Source organism: Piliocolobus tephrosceles, chromosome 5 (assembly GCF_002776525.5).
Source record: "Piliocolobus tephrosceles isolate RC106 chromosome 5, ASM277652v3, whole genome shotgun sequence".
In the NCBI taxonomy this organism is placed as follows: Eukaryota; Metazoa; Chordata; class Mammalia; order Primates; family Cercopithecidae; genus Piliocolobus; species Piliocolobus tephrosceles.
This window is the reverse complement of record NC_045438.1, coordinates 14,282,526-14,308,633: the sequence shown is the minus strand read 5'-3', so window position 1 is coordinate 14,308,633 and position 26,108 is coordinate 14,282,526. Positions and strand designations below refer to the sequence as shown.

General features: G+C 36.9%; 1 protein-coding gene across 1 annotated transcript in view; it reads right to left on the bottom strand.

The window, feature by feature from the left end:
• PACRG (parkin coregulated) overlaps window positions 1-26,108 on the bottom strand; it is a 587,833-nt gene that overhangs the window by 311,634 nt on the left and 250,091 nt on the right. The gene's annotated exons all lie outside the window — the stretch shown is intronic.

Here is a 26,108-nt window from a genome sequence, read left to right as displayed (position 1 = left end):
AAGCAAGTCCAAGTGTAAAGAGCATACATAGTGCGATCATGTGGACCTAATTTGAATCTCTGTTCTGCTCTTTTTAGGTGGGGGAGATTACTTAATCATTCTAAGCTTCGGTCATGTCATCTGTAAGAATGGGGGTGCAATGCTATCTTAAATAATTATTGAAAGGATTAAGGCTAATGTATTTAAAGTCCCTAACCCAGTGGCAGGTGGAGAGAAGAAGGGCAATAAATGACAGATATTATTATCATTATTACTATTATTGGTGTTGGGCTTCATTTCCTTATAAGTCCATCCTACCTCCAGTTGTTGATGAGCCAAAAAATTCCTGGGGAGAAGATGGGAATAGTTTAAGAATAATTAAAACTGAAAATGAAAAGAGAGAGAATAATTAAAAACAAAACAATATTTGGCAAGAAGTGGATATAGAAAAAAGGGCAATTTGAGTTGGAAATGTTTCCTTTCTCCTTTTATCTCCTGCTGTCTATACTTTCCCAGATTTTTCCATATTTTTTTTTCTGACTTGATTCTGGTATTGCAAACAGACTCAATATCCTCTTCCCTTCCTCACAGATATTTGTAAAGCGAGGGTTTAACATTCAAATGCTTACAGGAATTATGTAAGTAAAGTGCATTATTGAAGCAAGCTTCATGGTATTCTTTCCCCACACACATGGTTCATTTGCATATTAATCAGCAAGAGATTATTCCATTTCCAAATGAAAATTTGCTCTCTTTCATTTTTTCTGATAACACGTACTTATCCAGGCAATCTGGGGCCATAGAAGTATTCATCTACTTTAAGAGAAACAATAATGCAAAAAAGATAATACACATCGACTGGCATTAGACTGCCATGTTGGAGTTAGCAGCAACTGGTGAGAATGAAGAAAACTGGGCAAGACATGCCATCTAGAAGGGGTAGGTGTTACTTGACTACAGACATTCATTGACATATAAGAATATGGGTCCAGTGTTACCAGAAATTGCAGTATTCCAAAGAAGCCAGAAATTTGGACAGGAAAATTCTCAGTATTTGAAAGTCTCAAAAAATAATTGCACAGGTTTGTCAAACACATCTGAGGACAGCATCCAGCCCTTAGGACTCTGGGTTATGGTCCTGCTATGGTGGAGTCAAGGTTCTTTGAGGTCTGGCAGTCACTAATGGGTAGACCTGTCTCAGAAATAGAGTTTGATGACAAGAAAACACTTTCACACACAAAAAGTAGCCATTTATAATCTCTTGATCATCTACAGTAATGTTTTCCTCTCTTCATTTATCAATAAACAGAACTTCCACCAACTACTTAACCAAACTGCTTTGCAAAATGTGAAGACGTTTCTTTCATCAACTAACTGATTAACTGATTCATTCATTTATTCGAAGACTACTTTTTGGTTGTATATTATGATCAAGGCACTGTGGGCAACGCCAAGATAATTAAGATAGAGTTGCTCTTTTCTCAATCATTTCTGTTCTTCTTTTTTTTAACCTGAAAAAGATGGTTTTGAAATTACCCTGTTGTTTGGTTCAAATGATTTTTCTTCACCTTCTATTTGTATACATGGCAGTAGAGGGCATTTTGAAGGTCAAGTGGAAGGAAGGCTTTAAAGATAAACAGATGAGTCTTACTGACAGTCAATCAAGAAACTGTGCTATGGGAAACTTTCTCTAGCAATGAACAAATGCTGTGATGGTCAGCAAATCGGAACTGATTCCTGAACGACCACAGTTACATGCAACACACAGGCACCAGTATTTGTTGTCAACTAGAGAGGCCTACAGTATGTTCTATAGATCAACCTAAGTAACACTTTAATGAAAAGTTCTTAAGATTCTTACTTCTAAAGAAATGTGTAGAATATTCTGTCATTCTGAGAAATTTGCCTTTACTCAGAGCAGACTGAGTAAAAAATGTTCTCAATACTTTTAATATTATAGACGGGGCAATTTCATTTCATTTACAACTTGCTGCAGTGAAAGAAAGCAGGTTCCCTAACTCTTTAAACACATTATTTTATGCATAATAGGGTAATTATATTAAATGGGTACACTATCAGTGGACTTCTTGGATGAGTGAATTTTCTGGGGCTAAACAAATGCCAAATGTATATAGTAATGTTCTGTCTTGGCACATTAGGCTGGAATTTAATTACCTTGTATAAAAATCACAGCAAAATCTTATCAGCATAACTTTTTTATATTTTATTGTGTGAGTAAGTGAATGCTGTCTTCAGCTTAAGCCCCAAAACCCACAAACAAGATCATATAATGAAATCAAATTCTCCCAAGAACCAAATAGAGTGAAGACAATTCCCTAAAGTAGTAATTATACCGTATAAATGAGAAACGATATCATGTCCTTAGAAAAGCTGCTATTTCCAGTGTACAAGATATCGACTGAGTCATATCAGAAGTTACCCACAGAGACCTGTGGTTTTCTCTTTCTCTGTTCTCTTTGATTTGGCCTGAAGGCTTTCAAACCTATTCTGCTTTCTGTTTACTGGCTGTCACTCCCACTTCATTATAAAGAACTCTTAGCTCACCCTGGTTCTTATGCGATGTTCTCTGGAGCTAGGACTGGGAGATACATAAATATGAAAGTTGTGTGTACAGTGGAGAGAGCAGGTTTATTGGATCCTAGAGCACTGATCCCCCTGTGGCTGGTAGCACTACTCAAAATCTCTTTGGAGAATTGTGGTGTCTGCTGTTCCCCTCATGGAGACCCATTTCCTCCTTGTTCAGATTTTATTAACTCTTTGGACAGTGCATCAAATAGGTTATTGAACAGTCCACAACCCACCCGTTTCAAAGTCTTCAGCTTACACTGCAGCGTCCAAAGGACTCAGCTGTGTGGTTGTGCCAAGGTCCTTGGGAGTCCATGGACACCTGTAACCCATCCCCAAGGCCTCGCATGTGCCACCATCTCTGCATACAGGGCTCTTCCGGCCTTCCCAGGGCAGACTCTTGCCTCTCCTTCAAAATGATGACCATCAACTTCTCAGGAGGTTTTTGCTGGCAGCTTTTTGAGGCTGGGCTAAGAGCTCCCTAAGTGTTCCAGGAGCCCCTACTACTCAGGTCAGACTTAGCTCATAGGTAATTTCACATTTTCCTGGCTCTCTCCTCCCTAAACCATAAACTCCTCAAGGGTAGAGACTGCATCATTCATTGTTGTGCTTTCCTTTTCTAACACAGAGCCTGCTGCATGGGAGTGCTGAATATCAACCCTCCGATAAATAAATGCTGTGTACTGCGATATGAAATGACGATCATGTGAATTACCATCTGCTGAGTTCCTACGGGGCCATGTGTGTCACACCCAGTCCTCATGGCACCCTGCAATTATCCATTTTACACAAGAAGCGACTTAAGATGCATGCCCAAGGCCATACACTGAGAGAATGCCAGAGCTAGAGTTTAAATCCAGATCAGTTCCTCTCCAAAGACTCCGAACATGATGCTAGAAGGATGCCACCACACTCTCTTTTGTTTGGAGCGACAGGGATCCCTTTGGAGCACACAGGGACCCACTGGTATGGGGAGTGTGATGGGAGTACAATGGGGGTCCCCAGACTCAAAAGTCCAGGAAGTGACCTCCACCAATGCCCTCAGAGGGTGACTTCTGGCAAGTCTGTCCAGCACGAAAACAGAGAAAACACAGCAAGAAGTTTTTGACCCTCCAAGTACCTTGCACCACAACCTGTGGGAGGGTACTATCTCAGGGACTAGGCACTGCCCACTGACCAGTGAAGCCTGATTGCATTTAGAGACTGTCCTCCAGGCCTGCAAGAGGGAGGAAAAGTGAATCTGGCCTGGATGGCCTAGACTAAAATGACTCAGTTCACTGCTACCTTGGATGTGTAAACCAGGACAAGGATCTTAATGATCAGACTAATCTACAGAGAATCCTGCTGATGGCTCACTCTTTTGTAATCCATTGAAACGAATCCAACCATAGGATGTTACAAGTACATCCAGTTGGAGGTTTCTGGTACAATTACAAGCTGTAAAATTATTACCATTGTAGTCATTTGTGTTTGTAATTATGTTTCATAATTAATGTTCCAAAGTAATATGTTAGGTTCTCACCTCCATTTGCAGTTTCGTAAATGAAAGATTTCACACTAAAGACTGCAAAATACCAGGGCAAGCCATGAATCACCAGGATTAATGATACTTCACTCGGAAATTTTGAAAGGCTGAGGCTAAAGTAAAACTCACAAGAAAATGAGTCACGTATAGTGGATTAGACCTTGCCTGGGAAGAGCAGACTTCAGGTAATAAATACAATTTTTATAATTAAAATGTTTTACTATGTAGAATGCTAATCCCCTTTAAGAAAGGAATTCTGTGTGTCACTAAAATGTTAAGGAAATATATAGAAGGCCAAGCCAGTCTTGTTTGTGTGTGTGTGTTTAATCCAATTTGTGTGTGTGTGTTTAATCCAATTTAAATTGGTTGAGAGTCTGAAGAGTTAGGTGGGCAATGACTATCTGATCTTATATTGAGCTTCTACTATGAGCAGGGCTCTGGCACACACCTGTCTAATGCAGGCTATGATTAAGGTACCTAAAACTCACAGGCCAATAAACAGCTTGCACATAACAGGTGCTGAAAAATATCTGCTGAATTAGCAAAGGTAGGTTAAATAAATTGTACCATTCTATACACTCAGTGAGGACCAGAGCTAGGATTTGCATCCTGAGACGTAATAGTTCTAATGAGAGGCATGAAGATGCCCTGACTGCTTCCTACCAACAAGAATGGGGCCTCCAACAATCTCCTGATATCCTCTTATTTATGTTTATTTCTATCCATAATTATTTGGGTATTTCTAGTCATAATGTTTTTGGACTGATTGCACAAGTAATTTAAAATGTCATTTTTTTCATATTCTTTCTGCCAATATGAATGTCTGTCCAGTAGGGAATAGTGTGAATTCTTTCCTATTCAGACGTGAGAAACAGCAGACTGGTGCTGTGGCTGCTGGCCGTGCCCTGCAGAAGGAATGCAAAGCGCAGCTGGCAGCCAGGTCAATGGAAATTCCCACATCTAGGGCTTTGTCCACTAAGGAAAGAGTGATCGATCACTCAATAAGAGGGATTGTAATAACTGGCTCAACATTTTCGAAGAAAAGGGTTAGAGTCCCTAATTGACTTCACATGTCAGAATCAATTCTAAATGACATTTGGTATCATATAACGTATAGGATGGAAATACAAACAATAAAACCATTTTTAATGTAATCTTGGGGTAAGAGGGACCTTTCTAAGCATGCTTCTAGAACAGAAATAATAAAGTCAAAGTGGTCAGATGTGACCATGAAATTTCATTGCATATAAAAATATATCCACAATATGAGAGAAAACATTTCACATGCTTAACAAAGAATGAATCCTTATAAAGAAAAGAACACCATGCTAGAGGGAAGAATGGACAAAGACTGCTCCATTCATCAACATGACATACTGAGTAGTTTATAAGCAACTTCTCTCTGATAATTTTTGTTAAAGACGCAGAAACGTTGCAGAGCAAAATAACAAATACCTGCTCACATTCATCCTTTACAAAGTAAGGGCCAGAAAGGAAGGGGAAGCAGGAAAGGCATGCCAGGTGATGGAGACCAGAGGCCTCCTGAAGGCATTCTCATTCCTGGAGATTCTGAGTTGCACGTGGCATGAGGACTGGAGACAAGTCCTCAGATCCACACCAAGTACGAAGCTGGAGTTAAGATTCCTGCTTAAAGCTAGGACTCCTAGAGGACAGCACCCTTAGGGAAAAGGTGGGTTAGAAAATTGCTCACCTGGGAGAGAGGTCACAATAATGTTCGTAACAACATTGATAGCTGGCATTTATTAAGACGCACTACCAGTGGAACAGAGTTCCATGTGCTCCATATATTAACCCATTTTATCTTCACAATTGTTTATGGTAGGTACTATTATTATACCAGTCTAACTCCTGAGAAAACTAAAGCCAGAGAGGCTATGTAACTTGTTTAAGGATATACTGTTATGAAGTGTGCAATTCAGGAAGTCTGGCTCTGAGAAAGGAGGGGGTGTATCTCCTGGCAAGGAATTAGCATCCAGATTACAAAAAGAACTCCTCCAAGTCAATAAGGCAAAGACAAACAACTCAAGAGAAATTGGGCATAATATTCAGGCAATTCACTGAAGAGAAGACATACAGTGTCAAGCTAATATAGGAAAAGATGTCCAATGTTACAAATATAGATTAAAAGTCTGACAATGTCAAGTATTGGCCAGCAGGAGGAACATGGGGACTCCCATTCCTGGCTGATTAGAATGAAACTGAGGCCGGGCATGGTGGCTCACGCCTGTAATCCCAGCACTTTGGGAGGCCGAGGCAGGTGGATCACGAGGTCAGGGGATCGAGGCCATCCTGGCTAACAAGGTGAAACCCCGTCTCTACTAAAAATAAGAAAAATTAGCTGGGTGTAGTGGCGGGCACCTGTAGTCCCAGTTACTCAGGAGACTGAGGCAGGAGAATGGCATGAACCCGGGAGGCAGAGCTTGCGGTGAGCCGAGATCTCACCACTACACTCCAGCCTGGGTGACACAGCGAGACTCCATCTCAAAAAAAATAAAAATAAAAAATAAATAAATAAAATAAAATAAAAAAAGGAATGGAAACTGAAATCAGCACTCTGAAGAATAATCTAGTGAGTTTATCTGAAGGTCTCTCTTCGTTCCCACTGCCTTGCTTTCAAGACCTGTGTCAAATGGTCACCTCTTTTATGAAGTCTGTTATGGATCCTTGGGCCCACCTTGACACTGAATTTTTCCAATGTCCAGCATTCTTCTGCTACTCATTGGAAGACATCATTCACTGCTGTCTGTGAATGAGGCCAGGGTGATGTGGTTTTGTAATTTTTCATTCCTAGAATCTAAGAAAGAGCTAAATAAGTGTTGCTGGTTTGACTATAAAAAGGACTAATATAAGCAAATAAACCATATTTTGGCTTTCTCACTTTTTCATTAGCATATGTCAGACACATTCTGACAATCCAATTATAGTGAGCACAACATATCTTAGGGCAAACAAATCTTTAGTGTTTTTGCCTTATGTAAATTTGCTGTATATTTTCTTGAAATTAAAATTGAGCATGACATATTTTCTGAAGAAAAGAAAATGGATTACTGTACATTAATGTCAAGTTTTATCTTTATCAAACCGGTTGTAAAAACTATGTTCATTCACTGAACATCCCAAAATGACAAATGCCTAAGGCTTTAATTGACTTTTGGTAAACATATGACTGAATCATTAAACTGTTTTAGTTTATTGTATAAAATCTAGGTACTAAACAGTTATTAAGAGAGACAACACAATGTCTCCCTGGAGTTTAATGACTACCCATGACTTATGCTACTATAGGATTCTCCAATCTACATTTTAATCCTGATTACTCAGCATATATTCTTTCATTTTTCTAAAAAACTGTAGTTTTAAGAGTAATGTGTGCTCTTGGTAGAAAAGAATTTGAAAAACAAAAGAAAGAGTAGAGTACCCGTAATGTTACCAACAAGAGTTGAGACAATTACTGCTAATACTTTGAAATGTGATTAGTCTAGACTTATTTATACAATATTGTACAAGGCCAAAGTCTTACTGTGTGTATAAATTCCACATGCTATTTTTTAAATTTGGCATGAGTACTTCATTTTGTTAATATATTATTTTAAATTGCTATACAATATTCCATTGAATGGATTCATCATAATTTAATTAGCCAGTCCCCTAGTTTGGTGGAATGCTTTGTTTTTCTCAATTTCTGTTTTCTCTAGCTCTAACCTAGAGCATCTTTGTGTATAATGATTTGGTGGGGGCCCTATTTTGGATCAAAGCACAAATGGATTTTCTACATCTGGTTTGAAGAACATGAACATACTAAGTTACTTTTATCACCTCCATTATGGGACTTGAAAGTGATGATTTTATTGTATTTTTGTCAGTAATGACCACTTTTAAAATAACAGCTTTAAGATATTATTGACACATAAACATTGTATATATTTTGGTATACAGCTTAATGTCTTGATATATATGTACATTGCAAAATGATCACAACAACCAACCTAATAAACATGTCCATTATCTCACATAATTATCTCTATGTACGTGTGTGGTGTGTGTATGTATGCACACACACACGTGAGTGGTGAGAAGATTTAATTTAAGATTTATTCTCTTAGCAAATTACAAGTATACAAATATGAAGTATTGTAACTATCATCACCATACTGTACATTAGATCTCCAGAAATTATTCTTCTTGCATAACTAAAACTTTGTGCCCTTTGACCAACATCACATGATCCAGCAATCAATCCCAATTCTGGGTATATATTCAAAGGAATTGAAATCAGGATCACAAAGAGATAGCTATCCTCCCATGTTCATTGTGGCATTATTCACAATAGCCAAGATACGGAAACAATCTAAACATTCTTCAACAAATGGATGGATAAGGAATATGTAGTATATACACACAACAGGGTATTATTCAGGCTTAAAAATAAGGAAGTACTGAACACAGTCAGCCCTCCATATCTGTGCGTTTTCCATCTGTGGATTTAATCAACCAAGGATTGAAAATATTCATAAAAAATGGATTTGATGTGTCAGTACTAAAAATGAACAGACATTAACATTTCCTAAACAACACAGTATAACAATATTTACATAGCATTTACATTGTATTAGGTATTATAAGTAATCTCGAGATGGTTTAAAGTATACAGGAGGATGTGTGTAGGTTATGTGCAAATACCATATCATTTTATGTCAGGGGCATGAGCATTCATGGCTTTTGGCACCTGAAAGAGGACCTGGAACAAACCTTCCACCACTACTGAGGTATGACTGTACTTTATCTCCATTGACCATTAAGATACATCTGTCCGATATCCTCAGGATCCTTCCAGATAAACACATTCGATATCAAACTTAGGAAGTTTCCTCTTCTGACCTGTTTCTCCTCCTGCATTTGCTGTTGTGACCTAGAGGATCAACCTCTAACCAGCTATAGAAGTCAGAACTGTAGTGTCCTTTTTGGCTCAGGTCTTTCTTATCCTTGTGTCCCTGAGAACAATGTTCCACCTCAAATCTTCATCTGTCCCCTTCTCTACATTCTCACTGCCATTGCTTGGTTCTTGTCTTGCCAGAGTAGTAGCATTGCTTGTGTCTATTCTTGATTGGGCTATTTAAAAAGTGTATTCAATTTTTTTCATCGCATAACTAGTATTTTCATCGCATAACTAGTACATGCTTAGAGAAATGTATTGAACATTGTAATGTGAAAACACACACACACACACAAAGAAAAAAAACACCAATAGTTTCACCACACAGTAGTTCCCACCTATTTTCTCCCACACAATTTTATAAAAATATTGTAATTAAACCATACTCATAGTTTTCTGTTTTGCTTTTTCTTTTACTATAGCCTGTTATTGTTCTCATATTATTAGGAACTCTTTGTAAACTTTTAAATTCATAGTATTTTCTTAATATTCCATTAAGAGATTGCACCATAGTTTATATAACCATTTCCTTTCTTGTTTGGCATTTTAATAAATACATTGCACATAAAACTGTTTCAGTAGATTCAGTTGTTTCCTTAGTATAAACTCTCAGAAATGGGATTACCCCATTAAAGTCTATGAATATTTTAAAGCCTACCAATTTTCATTGATTCTACATAGAATGGTTACATAATAGATTTCTGTAGAACATAGCTGATCCTATCCCAAACAGCTTCTCTTTCCAACACAGCTATGTGACTGTGTTCATACCCAATAAATGAAATCTGAATTCCTCAACTTGCTGTTCTAAGGCTTGTCCCATGCATATCCATATGTCCAGCTAAATCGCTACTGTCTCCTCAACTCAAGCATCCCAGCTTTCACGTATGCTGAACCCGCACCTATTGCTCTCTACCTTGATTGACCCTTCTCCTCTTTATTCAGTTAAATCTCTGCTCCAATCTCACTCTGTGTCCCTAGTGAAATTCACAACGTTCTTCCTCAATTTAAATGTAATTGCTCCTGGACTCAGGAAGGTGGCAGATAGAAGACAGGGCTAACATGCAGCTCCCACTTGGACAGAGAGAAAAGCATGTGGAGACTCATACCATGGAGTTTTGCTCCAAGAACCACGTCAAGAATGTACCAGGAAAACCAAAAGAATTCACAGATCCCTTGAAAGAAATGACATGCCACTGCAAATTCCATGAGATGGGTGCAAAACTGGTGTTCTCTTGAATGTGCCACCACCTGGGTGGAAGTCAACCAACTCAGGACATTACGGCAACTCATGACATCATAACCCTGCTCCCAGGAAGGAGAAAACAGCAGCTAATTCCACTGCCTGCAGAATCTGGATAATCAGAGGTCCTGGGTCTGTCTATGTGACAACTTCACTGCTAGCATAATCAGCATTTGAGAAAGTCAGCACACTAAACATCTACAAACAAGGATTCTCACAGAGTCTATCTACTTCAATTCCCTGCCACCTCCACCAGAGCAGGTGCTGTGTATTAGTCTGTTCTCATGTTGCTAATAAAGATGTACCTAAGACTGGGTGATTTATAAAGAAAAAGAGGTTTAATGGACTCACAGTTCTACATGGCTGAGGAGGCTTCCTAATCGTGGCAGAAGGTGAAGGAGGAGCAAAAGCATGTCTTACACGGCAGCAGGCAAGAGAGTGTGTGTAGGGAAACTGCCCTTTATAAAGCCATCAGATCTCATGAGACTTATTCACTGTCATGAGAACAGTATGGGAAAAACCCACCCCCATGATTCAATTACCTCCCACCAGCTCCCTCCCATGACGTGTGGAGATTATGGGAGCTACAATTCAAGATGAGATTTGGGTAGGGACACAGCCAAACCATATCATGCTGGTATCCATGGCTGGGAGACCTGAAGATTGCAGACATTTCCCAGCACCAGCCCAGAGCCTGGTAGCTCCACAGAGTGGCTAGACCTAGAAGAGCAGTAACAGTCAATGCAATCTGGTTCTCAGGAAGTCCCATCCTTAGGGGAAGCAGGAACACAACACATCAAGGGATCAACTCATGGGACAAAAGAACCTGAAGAGCAGCCCTGAGTTCCAGATTTTTCCACTGAAGTAGTCTACCCAAAGAAGAAGAAATCAGAAAAGACATTCTGGTAATATGACAAAACAGGCTCTATAACACCACAAAAAGACCACACTAACTCTTCAGCAATTAATGCAAACCAAGAAGAAATATCTGGATTGTCAAATAAAAATTCAGAAGGTTTATTACTAAGCTACTCAAAGAGATACCAGAGAAAGCTGAAAACCAACTTTAAAAAAGTGAAAAAAAAAAAAAAAAGGATAAGAATGAAAAATTCTCTAGGGAAACAGATATCATAAAGAAAAAATCACAACTTCTGGAAATAAAAGACACACTTCAAGAAATATGAAATGTACTGGAAATTGTCAACAATAGACTACAACAAGTAGAAAGAACAACTTCCGAGTTAAAAGAGGCTTTCGAATCAACTCAATCAGACAAAAACAAAGAAAAAAATAAAGTCCTATCTAACTATCATTATTTTTGTTGCATTTGCTTCAAGGTTCTTGGTCATGAAGTCTTTGCTTAAGCCAATGTCTAGAAGGGTTTTTCCGATATTATCTTCTAGAATTTTTATGGTTTCAGGTCTTACATTTAAGTCTTTGATCTATCTTGAGTTGATTTTTTGTATAAGGTGAGAGATGAGGACCCAGCTTCATTTTTCTACATGTGGCTTGCCAATATTCCCAGTACCATTTGTTGAACAGGGTGTCCCTTCCCCAATTTATACTTTTGTTTGCTTTATTTAAGATCAGCAGGCTGTAAGTATTTGATTTTATTTCTGGGTTCTCTATTCTGTTCCATTGGTCTATGTGCCTTTTTTATACCAGTATCATGCTGTTTTGGTGACTATGGCCTTATAGTACAGTTTGAGGTTAAGTAATGTGATGCTTCAGATTTGCTCTTTTTGCTTAGTCCTGCTTTGGCTATGTAGGCTCTTTTTTGGTTCCATTTGAATTTTAGAATTTTTTTTTCTAAAGAATGATGGTGGTATTTTGATGAAAATTTCATTGAATTTGTAAATTACTTTTGGCAGTATGGTCATTTTCACAATATTGATTCTATCCATCCATGAGCATGGGATGTGTTTCCATTTGTTTGTGTCATATATGATTTCTTTCAGCAGTGTTTTGTAGTTTTCCTTGTAGAGGTCTTTTATGTCCTTGGTTAGGTACATTCCTAAGTATTTTATTTTATTTTTTTGCAGCTATTGTGACAGGGGTTGAGTTCTTGATTTGATTCTCAGCTTTGTCACTGTTGGTGTATAGCAGAGCTACTGACTTGTGTACATTAATTTTGCATCCTGAAACTTTGCTGAATTCATTTACCAGTTCTAGGAGGTTTTTGGATGAGTCTTTAGGGTTTTCTAGGTATACAATCATATCATCAGGAAACAGCAACAGTTTGACTCCCTCTTTACCAATCTGAATGCCCTTGATTTCTTTTTCTTGTCTTATTGCTCTGGCTAGGACTAGCAGTACTATGTTGAATAGCAGTGGTGAAAGTGGACATCCTTGTCTTGTTCCAGTTCTCAGGCGGAAGTTTTCAAATTTTCCCCATTCAGTATACTGTTGGCTGTGGGATTGTCTTACATGGCTTTTATTACGTTAAGGTCTGTCTGTTTCATGCTGATTTTGCTTAGGGTTTTAAACATAGAGGGATGCTGGATTTTGTCAAAAAGCTTTTTCTGCGTCTATTGAGATGATCATGTGATTTTTATTTTTAATTATGTTTATGTAGTTTATCACAGTTATGGACTTATGTATGTTAAACCATCCCTGCATCCCTGGTATGGAACTTGCTTGATCATGGTGGATGATCTTTTTCATATGCTGTTGGATTCATTTCACTAGTAGTTTGTTGAGGATTTTCATGTCTATGTTCAACAGGGATATTGGTCCGTAGTTTTCTTTTTTTAATGTCCTTCCCTGGTTTTGGTATTAGGGTGATACTGGCCTCACAGAATGATTGAAAGGAGGATTCCCTCTTCTCTGTCTTTTGGAATAGTGTCAATATGATTGATACGAATTCTTCTTTGTATGTCTGACAGAATTTAGCTGTAAATCCATCTGTTTCTGAACTTTTTTTGGTGGCAGTTTTTAAATGACCATTTGAATCTGACTGCTTGTTATTGGCCTGTTCAGAGATTCTATCCCTTCCATAAGCTTCTGCATGGCAAAATAAATAATCAGCACAGTTAACAGACAAACCACAGAGTGGGAGAAAATCTTCACAATCTATACATCCAACAAAGGATGAATATTCAGAATCTACAAATAACTCAAACAAATCAGAAAGGAAAAAACAAACAATCCCATCAAAAAGTAGGCTAAGGACATGAATAGACAATTCTCAAAAGAAGATACACAAATGGAAAACAAGCATATGAAAAAATGCTCAAAATCACTAATATTGTGGAAATGCAAATCAAAACCACAATACAATACCATCTCAGTCCTGCAAGAATGGCCATAAGAAGAAAATAATAGATGTTGGCATGGATGTGGTGAAAAGGGAACACATTACACTGTTGGTGGGAGTGTAAACTAGTACAACCACTATGATAAACAGTGTGGAGATTCCTTAAAGACTTAAAAGTAGATCTGCCATTTGATCCAGAAATCCCACTACCAGGTATCTACCCAAAGGAAAAGAAGTTATTATACGAAAAAGATACTTGCACATGCACGTTAACAGCAGCACAATTTGCAATTGCAAAAATATGGAACCAGCCCATCCCATAAATCTAGGGGTGGATAAAGAAAATGTGGTATGTATATACCATGAAATACTACTCAGCCATAAACAGGAATGAAATAACGGCATTTGCTGCAACCTGGATGGAATCGGAGACTATTATTCTAAGATAAGTAATTCAGGAATGAAAGACCAAGCATGGTATGTTCTCATTCAAATGTGAGAGGTAAGCTATGAGGATGCAAAGGCATAAGTATGATACACTGGACTTTGGAAACTCAGGGGAAATTGTGGAGGTGGTGAGGAATAAAAGACTACACATTGGACAATGTGAACACTGCTCAGGTGACAGGCGCACCAAAATCTCATGAATCGCCACTAAAGAGCTTATTCATGTAACCACACACCATCAGTTTCCCAAAAACCTATTGAAAAAAAAAAAAAAAAAAAAAACTCCTAGAGAAAGGAGTGGAAAATGATATTCCATACAAATGGAAACCAAAAGCAAGCAGGAGGAGCTATTCTTATGTCAGACAAAACAGACTTTAAGGCAACAACAGTGAAAAAAGACAAAGAGGGAATTATATAATGATAAAAGGATCCGTTCAACAGAAAAATATCGCAATCCAAGATATATATATATATCTAACACTGGAATTCCCAAATTTCTGACAATTATTACTAGACTTAAGAAATGAGATAGATGGCAACAACATAGTAGTAGGAGACTTCAATACTCCATTGAATGCACTAGACAGGTCATCAAGACAGATAGTCAACAAAGAAATAGTGGACTTAAAACTATATCTTACAACAAATGGACTTAATGGATATTAAAGAACATTCTACCCAACAACTGCAGAATATACACTTTATTCATCAGCACATGGAACATTCTCCAAAATAGACCATATGATAGGCCACAAAACAAGCCTCAATGCGTTTAAGAAAATAGAAATCTATATCAAGTATCCTCTCAGATCACAGTGGAATAAAACTGGAAATTAACTCCAAAAGGAACCCTCAAACTCATATAAATACGTGGAATTTAAATAATCTGCTCCTGAATGATCTTTGGGTCAAAAATGAAATCAAGATTGAAATTTAAAAATTCTTTGAACTCAACGATAATAGTGACACAACTTATGAAAACTACTGAGATACAGCAAAAGTGGTGCTAAGAGGAAAAGTTCATAGCATGAAATACCTATATTGCAAAGTCTAAATGAGCACAAATAGACAATTTAACATCACACCTCAAGGAACTAGAGAAATAAACACAAAAACCAAACCCAAACCCAGTGGAAGAAAAGAAATGACAAAGATCACAGCAGAACTACATGAAATTGAAACAAAAAGAAAACAATACAAAAGATAAATGAAACAAAAAACTGGTTTTTGAAAAGATGAACAAAACTGATAGACAATTTACAAGGTTAACGAAGAAAAGAAGACAGAAGATCCAGCTAAGCTCAACTGGAAACAAAATGGGAGATATTGTAACCGATACCAGAGAAATATAAAACATTGTTCGAAGCTACTGCAGACACCTTTATCCACACAAATTAGAAAATCTGGAGGAGATGGATAAATTCCTGGAAATATACAACCCTCCTAGATTAAATCAAGAAGAAATAGAAACCGTGAACAGACCAATAACAAGTAACAATAATAACAATATTGAAACGCTAACGGAAAAAAAAAAATTGCCAACCAAAAACAAAAACAAAAAAAAGTCCAGGACCAGATGGATTCACAGCTAAATTCTATCAGACATTCAAAAAAGAATTGGTACCAATCTTACTGGACCAAGCTGAGAATCAATTTGAGAACTTAACCCCTTTCACAACAGCTCCAAGATAAATAAAATAAAACACTTAGGAATATATCTCACCAAGGACATGAAAGATCTCTAAAAGAAAACTACAAAACACTGATGAAAGAAATCATAGACGACACAAACAAATGGAAACACATCCCATGTTCATGGATGGATAGAATCAATATTGTGAAAATGACCATTCTGCCAAAAGTAATTTACAAATTCAATGAAATTCCCACCAAAATACCACCATCATTCTTTACAGAACTAGAAAAAACAATCCTAAAATTCATATGGAACCAAAAAAGAGCCCACATAGCCAAAGCAAGACTAAGCAAAAAGCACAAATCTGGAGGCATCACGTTACCTGACTTCAAACTATATTATAAGGCCATAGTCATGAAAACAGCATGTATACGTGTGTGTGTGTATATATATGTGTGTATATATACACACATATGTGTGTGTGTATATATACATAGAGATATATGTCATATTTTCTTTATCCAATCATTGGTTGATGGGAATTTAGGCTGGTTCTGTATTTTTGCCGTTGTAAATATGTATATACTTTTTTAATATATAAAATATAAAAATATACATTTTAATATATAATATATATACACCATGGAATACTACTCAGCCATCAAAAGGAATGAAATAATGCCATTTGCAGCAACCTGGATAGAGTTGGAGAGTGTTTTTCCAAGTGAAGTAACTCAGGAATGGAAAACCAAACATTGTATGTTCTCACTGATAAGTGGGAGCCAAGCTATGAGGACACAAAGGCATGAGAATGATATAATGGACACTGGGGACTCTGTGGGAGGTTTGGGAGGGGGTAACGGATAAAAGACTACCTATTGGGTACAGTATACACTGTTCAGGTGATGGGTGCACCCAAATCTCAGAAATCACCACTAAAGAACTTTTCCATGCAACCAAACACCACCTGTTCCCCAAAAATTATTGAAATAAAAAAAAAAATAAAGTAATTGCTCCCATTCCTGCTTTCTCTTATGATGACACTTCACTTGTAGCAATGACCACAGTTTCCTGTAGTGTAGTTTATTACAGCTAAATTTAATAAGATTCTTAAAGGCAGGGCCATATATTGCCAATATTTATATCAGGCAAATGTGAAATATCTTCCACATAAGTGATGGAAGGTTGAGAACATCAGATCCCAAATAAGCAAATTATCCTTCTGCATTTAGCTTTGTCTCTGTAGGTTGAGTAGACAAAATAATATTTCTCTGTTGCTACTCCATAGGATGTTTCTTAAATGGAGAATATTAATGTAAAAACATGCTTGGAAATTCTAAGCAAAAGAGCAAACAAACAAATGCCCCAAACAAGAGTATTATTGTAATTCTCCAATTCTGTCATATTTATCTGCTTCTGAACCTTACTTAGTCCTGGTAGAAAAACGTCATGGTAGCACCTAATTATCATTTTTTCTTAATATACGGCAAGAAAGACATGAGATCTCAACTGCCCCTACTGAAAAGCCAGAGGAATGAACATTTTCATGTTTATTTTTAAGAGACTAGGTAAAACAATGGCAAACTGACTGAAGAGTATTAGGCATACATTTATGATCTGGGCTTAATGACATGAGATCTGTATGCAGTGTAATTAAAAACTTATGCTAGTAATTATTACACTGAAAATGTGTGTGTGTGCATGTGTGTGTTTCACATAATTGTGATGAGAATTAGTACTGGGAAAACCTTGAATCTTCTTAAGAGTATGAATTAGCTGAACAAAGAAGCTAATATATCGACCATTTATTAAATGCCACCATTAAACCACATATCTTTCTAAAACTCGCAGGCCTTTCTTCTTTCTAAATATAAATTTTTGCAGTTTAGTATTCATTTCTGTTAATTTCTAAGTTTCATTTTTTTTCTGGATTGAATATTATTTACCAACTTTAGGCCCTAAAAGCTCTGAGGGAGAATTGTTAATACCTGTGAATTTATTTTATTTAAGTAAACTTCCAAATTATTATTAAATAGAAAGCACATTAAACCTTCATTAGTCTATCTTTAGTATTCTTTGCTGCATACATTATTTATTCTGATAAGAGAATAAGTCAAAAAGTGATTTTAGCTTGAAGTAAAGCTAAAAAAATCAGATAAATTATAAAATTACACCAACATTTCAAGTGTCTAAGAGATAAAAGTTCATCAGACAATTTAAGCATAATTTTAATTTATTAGCACCACTCAAAAGGGGGCTTCACAACATTGTCTGGGCAAGGATTTTTTGGATAAGATCTCCAAAATACAGTCGACAAAAGCAAAAGTAGACAAATGCGATTACATTGAACTGAAAAGCTTCTGCACAGCCAAGGAAACACTCAACAAAGTAAAGAGACAACCTACAGAAGGAGAGAAAACATGCACAAATGATGCATCTGACAAGGAGTTAATATCCAGAATATAAAGGAACTCAACACAATGCAAGAAAGTAAATAATCCAATAAAGAAATGGGCAAAAGACCTGAATAGACTTCTTCTGAGAAGAAGACATACAAACGGCCATCAGGTGTATGAAAAAATGCCCAATGTGTCTAATAATCAGGGAAATGCAAGTCAAAACCACAATCAGATGTCACCTCACCCCAGGTAGAATGGAGTGGCAAGCTTAACAGAAGAGTAAAGGTATCTGGGACTGGCAAAGGGGGGTTGAATTAGCTTTAAAGTCTTAATTCTGAAATAAACATATTGGTCCTAAGAAAGCAGGTGATTATAAAGACAGGTTATTATCCAAACAATGAGAAAAAAGGACCTATATAACAAATATATGTTTTGCACTTATTTACAATTGCTTTTAATTAAATAATTAACTAGAAGACAGATGAACAGGGATTCAGCAAATCTATACAATTCTATGCAATTTATGGATTTCAGAACTCATCTACCTTTATCCGGGAAAGGTGTTTCATCCAATTCTTCTAAGGATGAGTCACCCTTAAAAATGTTAAAAATCAATGTTCTAGAGGAAATTGCTTAGTTGAACAAAGCATTTCATTATTTGGTGGGTTTGAATTTTTATTATTTTTCTTTCCTTACTAAATAATATAGTCTGTATTTAATTTGTCATGCTCTATTATAATCACTATTTTCCTTCAACTCTGGAGAATGTCATTTCCATTTCTCTTTGTCTAGAGTTTCTACAGCGTTTTTTAGAAGGGCAAGAATAAACTGCTGAATAAAATAAGTCTAACAACACAGTTATATGAAGAAAAAGTTGATGCCCTGCACATATCCCCCTTCACCCATCCCCCCACCACTGGGAGTGTATTTGTTCATACATTTTCATCCTCACATCATATAGAATTATGTCTACAATCTGTGTGTGTGAAAGAGAGACAGACAGACAGACAGACATAGAGAGAGACAGAGACAGAGAGAGATGTATTTCTTTTTCTAAAATGAAACTGGTATTCTAAACAAAAGTACATGTTACCCTACACATTGTGTTTTCTGTTTTTAAACAGTGTCTTAAGGACACACAGTTTGACTCTTTCTAAGTCAGTAAATGCAAATTTAATCTGTTCTTTTAAATATCTGTAAAATACGATATTTTCTTACACAAATATACTATAATTTCTTCAGCCATATTCTAAGTAATGAGCATTCATGCTGTTTATAGTTTTGGGGCTATTTGAACTATGCTGTTATAAACATCTGTTTTTTTTTTTTTTTTTTATTGAGATGGAGTCTAGCTGTGTCACCCAGGCTGGAGTGCAGTGGCGCAATCTTGGTTCACTGCAACCTCTGGCTCCCGGGTTCAAGTGATTCTCCTGCCTCAGTCTCCCAAGTAGCAGGGATTACAGGTGCCTGCCATTATGCCTAGCTAATTTTTGTATTTTTAGTAGAGATAAGGTTTCTCCATGTTGGCCAGGCTGGTCTTGAACTCTTGACCTTAGATGATCTGCCTGCCTCGACCTTCCAAAATGCTGGGATTACAGACATGAGCCAACACACCTGGCCATAAACATCTTTATACATATGTCAGCGCTTTTATTTTTATAAGATTAAAAAATAAGGTAGGTTTGGGGTGTTTAAAAATAAGCAGATATTGAATTTTAATAAACTTAGTAATGTAATTCTTTTAAAAAGTTTTAACACTTCATATTCCCATTTGCAGTATAACTGAGTAGCCCCATTGTGCTGTACTCATACCCAGAAACACTATTCTAAATATTTAATAATAAGCAAGGCAGGAACATTCAAGTGTCACGCATTAATCCTCTAATTATCACTCTTGAAGTTGGAAGGGTTTGTTCAGTCAGAGAAAGGTGGGATGGGGTTTGGGGAGAAAAAGGGGGCTTACGGTGGCAAATATTTATGAAATGGAATGTTAGTATTTTATTGGTGATGCGTAGCTTACCAGGTAAATATCAACCCAGCCATTGCTAGGACTTATTGCTGTTTCTTTTTAATTTGAAAATTTAATAAAAGAAAATGGTATCTTGTTGATACATTTAATTTTCACTTTCTTAACTTTTAGTTTAGAAGAACAACTTTTAGGTGACAATCTATATTCATTTATCTATTACCTGTTAAGACTGTTCCATTTGTATTTACGCTATGTATCTTTTTATTGTTATTATAAAGGAGCTTTTTGTATGTTAGTGATATTATTTATCAAATGTTTACAAATATTTTCTTTGGATCTATCCTTCATCTTGTATCTGTATTTAAAGTATTTTAAGCTGTTCAAAAATTTAAATATTTATATAATAAACAATTTATTAATCTATAATACCATTCTATTTGTTTCTTACTTAATAAATATTTCTTTTTTACTCAAGTCCTGCAATTTTCTTGCTATATTTTTCTTAGGGCTTGTATAGTTTTATTATTTTTGTGATTTTTTCCCCTGTTTTCATTTCCAATTGGTTATTGATACTATAAAGAAAACTACTTGCATTTGGCGTATTTCTTTTCTATGCATCCACCCTACTACCATTTTTATTTGGTACTTTTAATAGTATTTAGCATTCAGAATATTTTGATTTTATTGTTGTGTGATGTAATTATATAACAAAATAATTTTTTCTTCTTTTCAAAATCTGTCATCCATTGCATGTCTTATTACATTAGTTAGATTCTCTGAAAGAAGTTAAACAATAAAAATGAAACCAGGCACATGTACCTCGTTCCAAATTTCAGTGGCAATGACTTGAATACTTAATCTGGATACCATACTGCTGTTTCATCTCCACATCTATACACCAGAGTTATCTTATTATTTTTCTGTACAGCCTGCTGTTCCTCCTGTGTCTCTTGACAGCACCACCTCCAAGTCATTCATTATAAGAACTTAGAGGGTATCTGCAACTACCTTTCTTCCCCCCTCAACTCCAGTCCGTTATCCAGTCCTGTCAAAGATCTCGATCTCCTCCCTACCTTTCCATCCAGGATAGGACCACTTTGTTCTGCCCTCATAATGGCTAGACTGTTCCACACCTGCCAGCATCATTCAGCTACAGTCCATTCTTCGAATTGTTTCCAAAGTTCTTTTGTTAAAACTCAAAATAGTTTTCCTTCTCTATTTCAAAATCTCAAATGGCTCTTTTAAATGTTCAGAATAAAATTTAAGTTTTAAAACACGATACTCAGTGCCTTTATTATTCTGAAACCAAACATCTCTCTTTGCCTTGTCTTGTGTCTCTTGCTTCCATTTCTCACTACTCATGGCCTCCAGGTTCCAGGATTCCTCAAACACACATTTTATTCTGTTCATTTTTCTGTTTGTTTGTTTGTTTTTGCTCAGCCTTCCCTGCCCTGCCCACCTCCATGAATTTCTACTCTTGTCTCAAATCCCATCTCACACCCAGTCCTTTCCAGCACATTCTGTCAATCGCCTCACTGGATGTGTAAATTCTGAGGGGACAGATTTGCAATTTTTCATCTTTGTAATTTTTCATGTTTGTATTTTTATAGCGCAGTACTTGGTATGGTAGGACTGGAACAGTACTTGTGGAAGGAAGGAAAGAAGGAAAGAAGGAAGGAAGGAAGGAAGGAAGGGAGGAAGGAGGGGGGGAGGGAGGGAGGGAAGGAGGGAGGAAAGGGAGGGGAAAAGGGAGAGAGGAAGGACCTGCTAAAGATTTTATTTGAATTTTTTCTAAAACCAGAGCTAAATCAATTTAACATGTTGAGGTAATTAAAAATGATTTTGAATATATAAAAATTAAAGTTGTGGAGCAGAATTGGGTAACTAAGAGAAAAAATGATTATCCTGTATGTCAGCAAACTTATCTTCAGTGAAAAGTGGTGTAGAGAGAATTACAAAAAAAAAGGAAAAGCTAACGTAAAACATGACAAATGAACGTAGCACTTTGTGCTTTGTAAACACTTTATTGCATTAAAGTGTGAAACAAAACACAAAGAGCAGATATCCTGTACAAGGAATTTGTGGTGAAGAGCAGATGATTAATTTTCTTGTAGCATTCTCTAGTATTCACTGCAATACCACTTTGTATTTTAAGACATGTTTTCGATTTGGCAAGTTGTAATACATACTAATCACTTGCCATGTATCCGGGCTGGTTTATATTTACAATATTGTCTTTTAATTAGTACTGTCGATGATAATTAAGCTTAGATCATGGTAGCAATTTATATGATGGTGGCTGGATCCCTTGCACACCTTGAGTTACCATCGATTGGCTAATGTATTTTCAGCCTCTCAACCCACATGGACGTCCTGTGTGGATACCGTGGTAGGCACGGTCCAGACAAGAAGGCAGAGAGAACACAACAAAACAAGCTCGGATTATTGCAGGGATTCTTGTGAAATTTCTCCACATTCACATATTTTTCATAAAGTTCTCAGCAAAAGTTAGAAAAGTCAGATCTTGAGTACCATAGAGAGAGCTCACTGCTGTAAGAGTTAGTCATAGCAAGCTGTGGCAAAGAGCCATTGTTACTGAGCCTTAATTCACAGGACAGTGACTCCGACCACGGATTTGGAGAAGGATTGCCAGGTTGAAGTCCCACTCATCACTAACGAGTTATAAGAAAGGCAAGTGACGAATTTATGATTCAGTTTTATCATCTGTGACAGGGAGATATTATTATATCTCCCTGATAAGATTATTCATGATTAAATATAAAGCTCTTAACAATACACTAAGCATCATGTGTGTTAGCAATTATTAATATCATTATCATTATTATTTAAGGAAACAGAATGCATGTCAAAAGGAAACAGGAAAAAGGCAGAACATTCTATGTAACAAATCATATTTTTCTTTGGGGAACCTATTTAGTAAATATTTTCAGTGGCATATAACGGACATATACCAGATCCCAGGAAAAGACTGGTTATAGGATGAGTCCTTTTGAATTAAGTAGGTGAGACCACAATTCTTAAAGCACTATAAAGAAATATAAGCAAGTAATTTGTGATGACAGTAACGTTAATTTTCAAGTACAAAATTTTGTATATTGGCTTTTTTAAAGTGGAATCTCATTGATACACTGCTGAATTCTGCCCGATTTACTTTGGCATTACATCTTAAATTTTTTACTCCTTATACGAAAATTAATTCAAGATGGATTAGAGACTTAAATGTTAGACCTAAAACCATAAAAACCCTGGAAGAAAACCTAGGTAATACCATTCAGAACATAGGCATGGGCAAGGACTTCACGTCTAAAACACCAAAAGCAAAGGCAACAAAAGCCAAAATTGACAAATGGGATCTAATTAAACTAAAGAGCTTCTGCACAGCAAAAGAAACTACCATCAGAGTGAACAGGCAACCTACAGAATGGGAGAAAATTTTTGCAATCTACTCATCTGACAAAGGGCTAATATCTAGAACCTATAAAGAACTCAATCAAATTTACAAGAAAAAAAAAAACCCATCAAAAAGTGGGCAAAGGATATGAACAGACACTTCTCAAAAGAAGACATTCATACAGCCAACAGACACATGAAAAAATGCTCATCATCACTCGCCATCAGAGAAATGCAAATCAAAACCACAATGAGATACCATCTCACACCAGTTAGAATGGCAAATCATTAAAAAATCAGGAAACTACAGGTGCTGGAGAGGATGTGGAGAAATAGGAACACTTTTACACTGTTGGTGGGACTGTAAACTAGTTCAACCATTGTGGAAGACAGTGTGGCGATTCCTCAAGGATCTAGAACTAGAAATACCATTTGACCCAGCCATCTCATTACTGGGGATATACCCAAAGGATTACAAGTCATGCTTCTATAAAGACACATGCATACATATGTTTATTGCGGCACTATTCACAATAGCAAAGACTTGGAATCAACCCAAATGTCCATCAGTGACAGACTGGATTAAGAAAATGTGGCACATATACACCATGGAATACTATGCAGCCATAAAAAAGGATGAGCTTGTGTCCTTTGTAGGGACATGGATGAAGCTGGAAACCATCATTCTCAGCAAACTATTGCAAGAACAGAAAACCAAACACTGCATGTTCTCACTCATGGGTAGGAATTGAACAATGAGATCACTTGGACACAGGAAGGGGAACATCACACACCAGGTTCTATTGTGGGGAGGGGGGAGGGTGGAGGGATAGCATTAGGAGATATACCCAAAGTAAATGACAAGTTAATGGGTGCAGCACCAACATGCTACATGTATACATATGTAACAAACCTGCATGTTGTGCACATGTACCCTAGAACTTAAAGTATAATAATAGTAAAAAGCACATTCTTTTTGGCTTTTTAAAAATGAAAATGGCTTGCTATTAATTATATTGCTGCACTACTTATGTTTATTACAGAGGTTGCATGTGGTGGCGGCCACCCTCCATTTGCAATGAGAAAGGACAGTTATGTTGGAACTGAAATACCTGAGCAAGCCCCATCATCAACAGGCAATTTTCTTTTTTGCTTCAAGCTCTGGCAAGTCAGCAGGGCCCTTTTCTTCTATTTTATAATTATTATGTTACTTGCAATAAATCCTTCTCTAGAACTTTCTACTAACACTTCAAATGAAAAAGGGTACCTGAGAAAATTTAGAAAATAAACACAAAGGAGTGTTTAAATACTGTGGGTAAATTTGTAGCTTTGGGGCTTGTTTCCTTTTCTCTATTTTTTTCTGAAATCTATTCTCTCCTGACAGTAAGAAACTTAGGGTTCATTTAACCCCTTCTGTCTAAATAATGGGACCCCCATAGTTATTTTTACTGTTCTGCAAAAGATCTATATCTGTAATAGTGTGCACACATCTACACACATACACACACACACACACACACACACAGGCACACACACACACTCTTAAGGTTTTATGCAAAGCAGGACAATTGAGTTTCTAGCACTTTTTTAGTTCTTCTTTATTGAAACAATGACTTACTACAACATAAATATGCTGAATAACCTTGAAAAGGGTAGAAAATTGTGGAATACCTAATTTGGGGAGAAAAAACTGGTCAAAGGGAATCTCAAGAAAGAAGACTTACAACTTTAAAGACAAAATGACATTTCAGTAAAAGAATTGCCTTGCTTGCTGCAGAGCAAGAGTGGGAGTCACCAACCTGACATTCCCTGCTAAAGCTGGGGGGTGAGTGGGAGCTCCTGAGAGAGGTCCTATCAGCAAGGGCTGCAGTCACAGCTGAAGGTGATCATGCATAAAATGGAGCCAGGCCTCACATTAGATGGGAAGATCGCATTACACTTGCAACAGACTTTCACATCGATTCTCTCGTTTGGCTTTCAAGTCAGCAGTGTGAACTGGTTAGGGCAGATCGCCTTTGACTAATTTTACAGACAAGGGGCTGAGGCCAGAGAGGGTCAGTGACTCCTCTGCTGCCTCATGACTGGTCAGTGCTGGGTCCACGTTGAGGACTGATGTTGGTCTTTTGCTGTGTTTCAGCTAAGCCCCACTCAAAATCCATAGCAATCACCAACATCAGCATCACTTTACCATACTAGGAACAATGCTTAGCTGCCCATGTTCTACATTTTTTCCTTTACTGATGCTACAGTTTTAAAAGTAAGTTTCTCCATGACAGAAAACACTTGTAACCTATTTCTTATTCCTGAGATCATAGCTTCTTCAAAAGTATGACATGGTGGATAAAACATCTTTAAAACCCACTTTATAACAGGGATTCCTAAATGCCATAATGAGCATTTAGATCTAAAGAATATTATAGAAGCTATTATTTTTTAAGAATTCTCATCTATCAGAGCACATTGTTTACTATTACAGGGTGTTAGACATACAAGACCAGTACACTGTGGAAAATGTAGAGCAGACAATTCTTCAGCCGTCCGTATGATCAAAGTCTAAAATCCACTGAATGTAGAGCAGACAATTCTTCAGCCTTCCGTATGATCACAGCCTAAAATCCATTGAGTGAGCAGACAATTCTTCAGTCCTCTGATCACAGTCTAAAATCCATCAAATGAGGAGCAGATAATTCTTCAACCCTCCGT